The sequence below is a fragment of the Salmo salar genome, chromosome 16 (genome assembly GCF_965601325.2).
Source record: "Salmo salar chromosome 16, fSalSal1, whole genome shotgun sequence".
In the NCBI taxonomy this organism is placed as follows: Eukaryota; Metazoa; Chordata; class Actinopteri; order Salmoniformes; family Salmonidae; genus Salmo; species Salmo salar.
In genome coordinates, this window is record NC_138306.1 from 52,075,919 (window position 1) to 52,088,420 (window position 12,502).

The window sequence follows — 12,502 nt, forward strand, 5'->3', positions numbered from 1 at the left end:
AGAAAATAAACAAAAATGGCATTGACAAAATTATTGACACCCTAGACTTAATATTTGGTAGCACAGTCTTTGGTACAAAATAACTGCAATCAAGTGCTTCCTAGCACCATCAATGAGCTTCCTGCACCTCTGTACTGGCAGTTTGGCCCACTCCTCTTGTGCAAACTGCTCCAGTTCTCCCAGATTAGAAGGGTGCCTTCTCCTAACTGCTGTTTTCAGATCTCTCCACAAGTTTTCAATGGGATTTAGATTTGGACTCATTGCTGGCCACTTGAGAACAGTCCAACGTTTTGTCTTGAACCATTCCTGGGTGCTTTTTGAAGTGTGCTTGTGGTCATTGTCCTGCTGGAAGTCCCATGACCTTCGATGGAGACCCAGCTTTCTGACATTGGGTCCAACATTGAACTCCAAAATACCTTGGTATTCACCTGATTTCATGATGCCGTGCACACGTTCAAGGCACCCAGTGCCAGAGGCAGCAAAGGAACCCCAGAACATCACTGAACCTCTTCCATGTTTGACTGTAGGGAAGGTGTTCTTTTCTTTGAAAGCTTAATTTTGTTTTCTGTAAACACATAAGAAAGCCTGACTGCAATTTGTCAAAACACACCTGAACATGGCAAAATCGTTCTGGGAGAATGTTCTGTGGACAGAATGAGACCAAATTAGAGCTTTTTGGTAAAGCACAAAAAGCTCTAATTTGGTCTCATTCTGCCCACAGAACATTCTCCCAGAACGATTTTGCCATGTTCAGGTGTGTTTTGACAAATTGCAGTCAGGCTTTCTTATGTCTTTCTCTCAGCAGTGGGGTCCTCCTGGGTCTCCTACCATATAACCCCCTTTCATTGAGTTAGCGACAGATGGTGCGAGTAGAAACTGTCATACCTTGTGTCTGAAGGTCAGCTTGAATCTGCGTGGCAGTTGGTCAAGGTAATTTCTCCACCATTCAAACAATCCTTCGCTGTAATCTTCCATCAAGTTCTCTCTTGCGGCCACGTCCAGTGAGGTTGGATACAGTGGCATTGGCCTTAAACTTCTTGATAACATTACGTACGGTGGAAACAGGAACATCAAGGTCTCTGGAGATGGACTTGTAGCCTTGAGATTGTCCATGTTTGGCTACAATCTTGTGTCTAACCTCCTCAGATAATTCTCTGGTTTTCTTTATTTTGTCCATGCTCATTGCGGTACACAGTGACACAAAACAGGAAAATGAGTCCTTTTCTCTACTCAAACTGGTTGAATATGTAATTTTTAAACTGCAGGCACCTTTCAACTCCCCATACGTGAGTTCAATTCCAAAGTAAATGAGAATCACCTGCTTGAAATCTAATTATTTCTAACGACTTCTAGAAGGTGCCAATAATATTGTCAGGGCCATTTTAGGATTATAATTTTTTTTTTTTCAATTGCACACTGAAGACATACATATGTGGATACCAAAATATGTTTTAATTTAAACAGTTTTCTAGACCAAATGGTGCATTATTTGAAAAAAGTACAAGGGTGCCAATATTTTTGTCCACGACTATGTGTTGCACCCTAGGGTCACACACTACTCATGAAGCAAATTTTTTACTTTCATTATTCAAAAACATAAAAATACCGTCAAATACCGTAAACATTTAGAAAAATGAGGCCTCACAAGTGGCGCAGGGCTCTAAGGCACTGCATCGCATTGCTAGAGGTGTCGCTACAGATTCGGGTTTGATCCCGGGTGCGGCTGGCTTTCGGTTTCAAATCTTCACCGCTGTTTGAACGTGCCTATTCCACCTTCTTTAAGCCTCTTTCTGACAAGAACTTCCACAGGCTTTCATACCGAAGGTTATACGAAGGTGATTTAGCCTGCTAGGGGCTATATCACATGCTACCACGCTGAATCTTCCCTGACATCCACTCCATTAAACAACATCCAACTAGCATTAATGGATTTACAAGTTACACTTGCATCTGAAATTAGCATGCCCACTTTCAGTTCAAATTTTGAACTGTAGGGTAGTACTATAAACCCATTTCCAGGTTGCGTCATGAAAAGTTGCGAGCGCAGTTCGTCATTAGAAACCTCTTTGTTTACCTAGCAGTGGATACAATCGCATGCAACTTCAAATGCAGCTTGTGCAAGTTAACCTCTACAGGATTGGTGGGTCCCCCTCAGGATGATTGAGCTAACGTAGGCGAATGCAATTAGCATGAAGTTGTAAGTAACAAGAACATTTCCCAGGACATAGACATATCTGATATGGACAGAAAGCTTACATTCCTGTTAATCTAACTGCGCTTTCCAATTTACAGTAGCTATTACAGTGAAGGAATGCCATGCTATTGTTTGAGGAGAGTGCACAGTTATGAACTTCAAAAGTTTGGTGTCATTACACCAATTAGGCACATTTGGGCAGTCTTGATTTTGAACAGAAATGCAATGGTTCATTGGATCAGTCTAACATTTTGCACATACACTGCTGCCATTTAGTGGCCAAAATCTAAATTCCGCCTGGGCTAGAATAATACATTATGGCCTTTCTCTTGCATCCTGTTAGAGAACCTTCGATGTCAGGACGTGCACGCATCACTCGAAAAGGGCTCTATTGGGAGTATTGTCTGTGTGTCTCACACAAACCCTCTTATGGTCACAAGGCCACTAACTTCACCTCTCCTGAGTATGTCACAATGTTAGACTTGACTGTAACCTAATCCTAAGGATTATCATGGTTTAGTATTATCTAGGGCTGTGATGGTCATGGAATTTTGGATGAGTTATTGGCCAGCCAAATGACTGCAGTCCCCGTAATAACCATTCAAATAGCGCCCCCCCCCCCCCCCCCCCCCCCCAAAAATAAAAAATAAAAATAATAATAATAATAATAATAATAATAATAATAATATTATAAACACTACTGCTCAAAAGTTTGGGGTCACTTAGAAATATCCTTGTTTGTGAAAGAAAAGCATATTTTTTGTCTATTAAAATAACATCAAATTGATCAGCAATACAGTGTAGACATTGTTAATGTTGTAAATGACTATTGTAGCTGGAAACAGCTGATTTTTTTATGGAATATCTACATAGCGTACAGAGGCCCATTATCAGCAACCATCACTCCTGTGTTCCAACGGCACGTTGTGTTAGCTAATCCAAGTTTATCATTTTAAAAGACTAATTGACCACTAGAAAACACTTTTGCTATTATGTTAGCACAACTGAAAACTGTCATCCTGATTAAAGAAGCAATAAAACTGTCCTTCTTTAGACTAGTTGAGTATCAGCATTTGTGGGTTCGATTACAGGCTCAAAATGGCCAGAAACAAAGCACTTTCTTCTGAAACTCGTCAGTATATTCTTGTTCTGAGAAATGAAGGCTGTTCCATGCGAGAAATTGCCAAGAAACTGAAGATCTCGTACAACGCTGTGTACTATTCCCTTCACAGAACAGCGCAAACTGGCTCTAACCAGAATAGAAAGAGGAGTGGGAGGCCCCGGTGCACAACAGGAAAAGTACATTAGTGTCTAGTTTGAGAAACAGACGCCTCACAAGTCCTCAACTGGCAGCTTCATTAAATAGTACCTGAAAAACACCAGTCTCAATGCCAACACTGAAGAGGCGACTCCGGGATGCTGGCCTTTTAGGCAGAGTTGCAAAGAAAAAGCCATATATCAGACTGGCCAATAAAAAGAAAAGATTAAGATGGGCAAAAGAACACAGACACTGGACAGAGGACCTCTGCCTACAAGGCCAGCATCCCAGAGTCGCCTCTTCACTGTTGACGTTGAGACTGGTGTTTTGTGGGTACTATTTAATGGGTGTGGCTGAAATAACAGAATCCACTAACTTGAAGGTGTGTCTACATACTTTTGTATACAGTACCAGTCAAAGGTTTAGACACACCTACTCATTCCAGGGTTTTCCTTTATTTTGACTATTTTCTACATTGTAGAATAATAGTGAAGACATCAAATTTATGAAAAAACACATATGGAATCATGTAGTAACCAAAAAAAAGTGTTAAACAAATCAAAATGTATTTTATATTTGAGATTCTTCAAAGTAGCCACCCTTTGCCTTGATGACAGCTTTGCACACTATATATGGAGATTATTTATTTAAGACGCACATTTTCCACTCTCCCCCTCTCCTGACTGCATGTGCTACATAGAAATAGAATGAATAGAACTGGCCATCCTCATTCAAGTCAATGATGGCATAATGGGTGGCCTGGCGGCCATTGCAAGCATACCCATAGGAGCAAAGCAGAAAGTCAAAGTAGGAAAGAAAAGCAGGAAGAGTACCCATCAATATGTGCTGTGATTTGTTTTTTTAAATGAAACTCAACTGACATTACAGAGCCACATCAGTTAAAAGGTAGACTCAGCGATATGACGGAAATGCAGAAAGCAAACAGCATAGTGGGTCACACAAAAATGAAGACGTTTGTAGTGCAAGGCTCGGCTAAACTTCTCAGCTGTTTTGGTCCTGAACCTACCATGCTCTAACAGCGCAAAGCAAACCCAATGTACATGGCAGATACTGCGTGTGACTGTGTGGGAGCAAAGTCTTGCATCTCGCTCATCTCAGTATCTGTGGCTCTGCTCGTGGCAAGGTCATTTTGCTGAGTCTACCTTTAACATTACTTGAAATAACCATTTCTACATTAGCATGGCATGTAGATTGTTTGCTACGAAACCTTGCTTGTTTCAGCAAAGGAGCAACAAAGTTTAATCACGTTAAGCGTCCACGCTACCACAGAAACGGAATCAACCACACCAATGCCAGGCTGTCCCGTCTTCAGTCAGCTGTTCGTTCCACCCCCAAAAAATCTAATGATATATACATTTTTCTTAACATTTTATTATTACGTTATGACCAATATTTTATTTTCATGAAGGTCTTAATTCATAACCGTCAGTTACACAGTTATACGGTAATTGTGCCAGCCCTAAATGTATCCAGCTTTAAATTGAAGATTGGATTGATTTTCAAAGTAACATTGTCTCTGGTGAATAGGTATTGCTGGCTGAATAGGACTTATTCATGTGTAACGAATGGGTTCCATCTGATATGTGTGTTATTTCGTGTTAAACCACTGTAACAGGTCGGTCAAAAGCCATGTTTGTAAGAATGTTATTGCGAATTAAACATGTGTGTGTGTGTGTGTGTGTGTGTGTGTGTGTGTGTGTGTGTGTGTGTGTGTGTGTGTGTGTGTGTGTGTGTGTGTGTGTGTGTGTGTGTGTATACGCATGTGTGTTGTGTGTGAGCAGGTGCTTTGGTTTTGGGATGACTGGTGTGTACATGCATATGCACAATAAAATAAAAAAGACTAGGCAACAAATTCTTATTTACAATGACGGCCTACACCGGCCAAACCCAGATGACGCTCGGCAATTGTTCACCGCCCTATGGGACTCCCAATCACGGCCGGATGTGATACAGCCTGGATTCAAACCAGGGACTGTAGTGACACATCTAGCACTGAGATGCAGTGCCTTAGACCACTGCGCCACTCGGGAGCGATCTCCAATAGGGTGATGCATAGTTGCCAAGAGGTGGACATGACCGAAACCTGTGTAAAGACAAAAGGAGACTAGGAAGCCCTACCAGGTGACAACTTGTTCACTTCCCAGAATGACTATTCCAAACATCTGGAGAATTATATCACGCAAATTGACTGCCCAGATAGGCTAATTCTTTCCCAGACAAGCTGAGTATTTATACGGCTCTAGTGCAGACATAAGGAAATGCAGGAAATGCATATGATAGATGCATATCAATCGTGATCTTCATATCTTCTCTAATAAATAATTTGCCACTTATCGCAAAGCCACTGTAACAAGATAAACCTTACTAAAACATACCCAGTATGTTTTTGTTCTATTGCCTACCAATTCACAAACAGCTACAGTATTACAAGTCGAAGTTTACATACTATGATAACAGCATTGGTAATGCTGTTTACAACACTGCATTACCTTAACCGGTCTGGTTTGAGGCCTTATTAAACATGTCATGTCAGGATATTGTTTTAAACTGTATCATACTGCAGATGTACTGTATAAACAATAACTACAGCAAAAACAAACAGTGCTCTAGTTACAAGACTAAACCACAGGCGTATTGTAAGAAACTATAGGAAAATGGCTATCATTTTAATGCGGATTGTGGATACAATCAGAGATATAGGATATATGAAAGTTACAACTCTGTTACAATATTGTTACGTTGTAACAGCACCAACACTGAACTGGAAGGTTCTTCTCTGTTCTGACAGATTCTTGAACACGTGTTGCTTTGACAAAATGAAATATTGCGATCATTTATATCTCCAAGCCCATATCAATGATCGTGGCAGGTATTTTCAAGACAACATATGCAGCAAATTAAGCAATCTATGCGCCCCGTTACATTAGCAGGGTTGCTACAAGTTTCCGCTCAAATGAACAGAATGTCATCTATAATTGATTAATGTAAAAAAGACAAAAAAGGCATAGCACCGGTATCTTGCTCTACATATCTGAATGAGGCTTCGTTATTATACTCGTGAATAGTCTATTAATCTATAGCCTACCGTAGTTCGTTTATGTCCGTCAGACGTGCAAGGCCGCGTTTCGATAACACCGAATTAACACCAATAAAAGCTTCGGTGAGAAAAACAGCAAGCCTTGAAAGAGATATAAGTAGCTATTATGATGAACACTATTCAAAACATGGGGTTTTTAATGTATCAATTCATCTCTTAATGTTTTGCAACCTCAATGCAAAACAAAGGCCGACATCAAACCGTATCGTATAGGGTGTACCCAAAGCAGGAAATAAAAGCAAGAAAATACCAAGAGGTTCAGCTGGCTTAGAACACGTTATTACCTGAAACTGGATTTTTATGGGACTGTCCACGTCGTTCCAATCAGTGTCACAATAGTCCGTTTTCAAATGGCAAACATGGTCTCGGTTGTGAAAGAAATGTCAAGATAGCGGTATTAATTTTAAGAGAATTTAACTGATTTAAAGGGCCAGGGACTCGCGCAACTCGGTCAGGATTTGACAGAATGTTCACCAACCAATCTAATCACCACACCCATGAGGAAACTGGGAACATGGCAACAGTGCGCCGAGGGGTGCACTCACAGAGATGTACTGGATTTTCATCTGACCTATTCCTAAAACATGTTCAAACCTATTCATAAGACAATGTTTACATTTATTTCAGTGAGTTTGCTCTACTTACTTAAGTGTCCGTTTTTCTTGTACAAGAATGAGCAAATCAATCGTGTCGCAATAGCTTTGTTTTACCCACAGGAAATGATATTGTCTGTCAGCTCCCTCAATAAAAGGAAAGAACAGAGTACAGGAAACAAATAGTTACAATGATGTGCGTAAAAAAGCTGTTACAGAGGTCTGGCTACATTTGATATTGTTTTAGAATGTTGAAGGAGCTTTAACCTGCCGACTGCATTTATTATTACTTCATCATGTTGTATCGGTTACAGCTGAGCCACACAGTGGAAGGGAAGTGTGCAGTAAGAGGGGCGACTGAGTTCTTTACTATCACGAAATTCCAACATACTTCAGTGTTTACTTAAAACGTCAGTCAGCAGTTGAAACAATATAAAAGCCGGTCCCTGCCCCTGTTAAGGTAAAAAGCTGGGGTATGAGGTTGGAGAAATGTAACCACTCTCAAATTAATAACAGAGCTATGGATGTGAGGACTGAGCGTCCATGATATCAAAATGATAATTTTAACCATGTTTTGAAGCTATGTAGTGTTTGTTTACATTTACTTTGTTTACAAACGTTGGAGTAAAATAAGTCGATATTTTTGGTTCTGATGTGGTATGACAGTTGAATTAAGCTTATAAAATGTAATTGTTCACACATATTTAGCAGATGTTATTGTGGGTGTAGTGAAATGCTTGTGTTCCTAGCTCCAACAGTGCAGTAATATCTAACAACTCACAACAATACACACACATCTAAAAGTAAAACAATGGAATTAAAATATATATAAATATTAGATCGGAGTGGCATTGACTAAAATACAGTAGAATAAAATACTGTATAAACATATGAGATGAGTAAAGCAGTATGTAAACATTATTAAAGTGACTAGTGTTCCATTATTAAAGTGGCCAGTGATTCCAAGTCTATGTACAGTTGAAGTCGGATGTTTACATACACTTAGGTTGGAATCATTAAAACTCGTTTTCCAACCACTCCACAAATGTCTTGTTAACAACCTATAGTTTTGGCAAGTCGGTTAGGCCATCTACTTTGTGCATGACACAAGTCATTTTTCCAACAATTGTTTACAGACAGATTATTTCACTTATAATTCACTGTATCACAATTCCATTGGGTCAGAAGTTTACATACACTTAGTTGACTGTGCCTTTAAACAGCTTGGAAAATTCCAGAAAATGATGTCATGGCTTTAGAAGCTTCTGTTAGGCTAATTGACATAATTTGAGTCAATTGGAGGTGTACCTGTGGATGTATTTCAAGGCCTACCTTCAAACTCAGTGCCTCTTTGCTTGACATCATGGGAAAATCAAAATAAATCAGCCAAGACCTCAGAAAACAAATTGTAGACCTCCACAAGTCTGGTTCATCCTTGGGAGCAATTTCCAAATGCCTGAACGCACCACATTCATCTGTACAAACAATAGTACGCAAGTATAAACGCCATGGGACCATGCAGCCGTCATACCGCTCAGGAAGGAAACGCGTTCTGTCTAGAGATGAACATACTTTGGTGCGAAAAGTGCAAATCAATCCCAGAACAACAGCAAAAAACCTTGTGAAGATGCTGGAGAAAACACGTACAAAAGTATCTATATCCACAGTAAAACGAGTCCTATATCGACATAACCTGAAAGGCCGCTCAGCAAGGAAGAAGCCACTGTTCCAAAACCGCCATTAAAAGCCAGACTACGGTTTGCAACTGCACATGGGGACAAAGATTGTAATTTTTGGAGAAATGTCCTCTGGTGTGATGAAACAAAAATAGAACTGTTTGACCATAATGACCATCATTATGTTTGGAGGAAAAAGGGGGAAGCTTGCAAGCCGAAGAACACGATCCCAACCGTGAAGCACGGGGGTGGCAGCATCATGTTGTGGGGGTGCTTTGCTGCAGGAGGGACTGGTGCATTTCACAAAATAGATAGCATCATGAGGTAGGAAAACAATGACCGCAAGCATACTTCTAAAGTTGTAGCAAAAAGGCTTAAGAACAACAAAGTCAAGGTATTGGAGTGACCATCACAAAGCCCAGACCTCAATCCTATAAAACATTTGTGGACAGAACTGAAAAAGCGTGTGCGAGCAAGGAGGCCTACAAACCTCAGTTACACTAGCTCTGTCAGGAGGAATGGGACAAAATCCACCCAACATATTGTGGGAAGCTTGTGGAAGGCTACCCAAAACGTTTGACCCAGTTTAAACAATTTAAAGGCAATGCTACCAAATACTAATTGAGTGTATATAAACTTCTGACCCACTGAGAATGTGATGAAAGAAATAAAAGCTGAAATCAATCATTCTCTCTACTATTATTCTGCCATTTCACATTCTTAAAATAAAGTGGTGATCCTAACAGACCTAAAACAGGGAATTGTTACTAGGATTAAATGTCAGGAATTGTGAAAAACTGAGTTTAAATGTATTTGGCTAAGGTGTACAGTGAGGGTAAAAAGTATTTGATCCCCTGCTGATTTTGTACGTTTGCCCACTGACAAAGAAATGATCAGTCTATCATTTTAATGGTAGGTTTATTTGAACAGTGAGAGACAGAATAACAACAAAAAGATCCAGAAAAACCCACGTCAAAAATGTTATAAATTGATTTGCATTTTAATGAGGGAAACAGGCTACATCTCGAATTAGCTACAATATGATTCCTCATGTTTACGTATTATTAATGACAGCACCAGGGAAAGGTGTGTCTGGTCTCGTTCCAGTGTATAGGGAGTAAATAGTAGAACAGGATTTCTCTCCATTAGAACGCAATTAATTTTTTACGGGGCAAATGAAAGAGAGCAGTGAGACAGGCTTTTCCTCGTCTCTGCGAACGCTATAATCAATTAAGGGGAGATAAAATTTACACAGTCCTTGTCTTCCTCTTAGAATGGCATGGGGTCAGATTAAGTCTAATTGAATTCACACAGCAGTAGATTACTCTAGCCAATCCCTTTTTCCTAAATGCATTGTGAGGATTAGGATTAAAATGACAGCTAATAAAGAACCCTGTGTTGTTGATTCAAGGATGTAGGCCTATGATGCAGGATAATAGTATGTTATACTGGAAATTTGCTTTGACGTATCAGATTTTAGACTGGTTTTGGACCAGTGCTAAACCAACAATTTTTTTCTGGTTTGATATGCTGTGAAGGCCATTAAAATAAAGCAAAAAGACTGAATGCAACCAAACAATTTTGTCAATTCATGTCTGAAATCATGCAACGTTGAACTGCTCTGAGGTCTGAACATTACCGCAACAAGACTGAACAAAGTGTATTCCAGTGTCACGGCTGTCAAAAGGAGAGGACCAATGTGCAGCGTGTGTGTAGTTCAACATTTTATTTACTCTGTGAAACTATGCAATACATCAAATAACTGAATAGGCAAAACAACAAACCGTGACGCTGAGGAGAAACAAACACTACTCAAAAATAATCACCCACAGAACCCAGGAAGAAAAACCCCTACTTAAGTATGATCTCCAATTAGAGACAACGAGGACCAGCTGCTTCTAATTGGAGATCATCCCAAACAAACCAACATAGAAATACAAAAACTAGAACCTAAGAACATAGAAATAGAACACATAGAATAAACCCCCCTGTCACGCCCTGACCTACTCTACCATAGAAAATAACAGCTTACCATGGTCAGGACATGACATCCAGTCAAATGTTGGCAGTACTCTTACAGTTTCATAACAATGTCAATTATTCCTGTATTAGCTGGTATCTCTGTAGTTTCTTGGAAAAAGAGAGAGCTTAGTCACGTCCCCAGTAACACAATACAGGCCAAATTTAGTCATGTCACTGTTTCGTTTGGACCCTTTTATCTGGGTGTATGGCTAAACGCAACCTTGTCCAATATTCTGGCCTGCCCTAATTTTGCCATATCTATGCGTTGTAGAGACAAACCTTCAAAGACCTGGTTCATAAGCTGCAAAATATTACATTGACGACAACACAATAATGTTAATAACTCTGCAGTCAATAATACATTAATCTAATACCAAATTCATATGAATCTATAAAAACTCAAACCAGATGTATCCCTCTAATAATGGCAGGCCACTGCATTATACATTTGATTTAATACCAACAATCAAGTCAGTAAACTACAGGTGTAGGATCTTAATTTGATCACTCTTTTGTTGTTGAGAATGTTCCTGCGCCGCAGGAAATGCAGATGAGCTTTGCAATTTACTTAAAAGTTCACTGAAAACCCACACTAACACTTTTTGTGTACCCTACTTTTGTCCAGCTACAGTGCATTTGGAAAGCGCTTGACTTTTTCCATATTTTGTTATGTTACTGCCTTATACTAAATTTGGATTTTAAAAAAAGTATGTCCTCATCAATCTACATACAGTACCCCATAATGACAAAGTGAATACAGGTTTTTAGATTTTTTGGCAAATGTATTAAAAACAAAAAACAGAAATACCTTATTTACATAAGTATTCAGACCCTTTGCTATGAGACTCGAAATTGAGCTCAGGTGTATCCTGTTTCCATTGATCATCCTTGAGATGTTTCTACAACTTGATTGGAGTCCACCTGTGGTAAATTCAATTGATTGGAGATGATTTGGAAAGGCACACAGCTGTCTATATAAGGTCCCACAGTTGACAGTGCATGTCAGAGAAAAAAACCAAGCCATGAGGTCTAAGGAAATGTCCATAGAGCCCCAAGACAGGATTGTGTCGAGGCACATATCTGGGTAAGGGTACCAAAAAATGTCTGCAACATTGAAGGTCCCCAAAAACACAGTGGCCTCCATCATTCTTAAATGGATGAAGTTTGGAACCACCAAGACTCTTCCTAGAGCTGGTCGTCCGGCCAAACTGAGCAATCGGGGGAGAAGGGCCTTGGTCAGGGAGGTGACCAAGAACCTGATGGTCATTCTGACAACTCCAGAGTTCCTTTGTTGAGCTGGGAGAACCTTCCAGGACAACCATTTCTGCAGCACTCCACCAATCAGTCCTTCATGGTAGAGTGGCCAGATGGAAGTCACTCCTCAGTAAAAGGCACATGACAGCCCACTTGGAGTTTGCCAAAGGACTGAGACCATGAAAAACAAGATTCTCTGGCCTGATGAAACCAATATTGAACTCTTTGGCCTGAATGCCAAGCGTCACGTCTGGAAGAAACCTGGCACCATCCCTACGATGAAGCATGGTGCTGGCAGCATCATGCTTTGGGGATGTATTTCAACGGCAGGGACTGGGATACTTGTCAGGATCAAGGGAAAGATGAACGGAGCAAAGTACAGAGAGA

At 40.0% G+C, this 12,502-nt stretch overlaps 1 protein-coding gene across 7 annotated transcripts in view; it reads right to left on the reverse strand.

The window, feature by feature from the left end:
• LOC106574143 (guanine nucleotide-binding protein subunit beta-4) overlaps positions 1-12,502 on the reverse strand; it is a 38,425-nt gene that overhangs the window by 18,208 nt on the left and 7,715 nt on the right. The window contains exon 1 of one of the 7 annotated variants that reach the window (XM_045697390.2): positions 7,216-7,238. The exons of 2 other annotated variants lie outside the window; for them this stretch is intronic. The gene's annotated coding sequence lies outside the window, so the exon portion shown is untranslated. Of the gene's footprint in view, positions 1-6,558; positions 6,798-6,854; positions 7,064-7,215; positions 7,239-12,502 lie in introns of those variants that run through there. 4 more of the 7 variants (XM_014149775.3, XM_014149778.3, XM_014149776.3 and 1 more) reach the window with 4 other exon arrangements.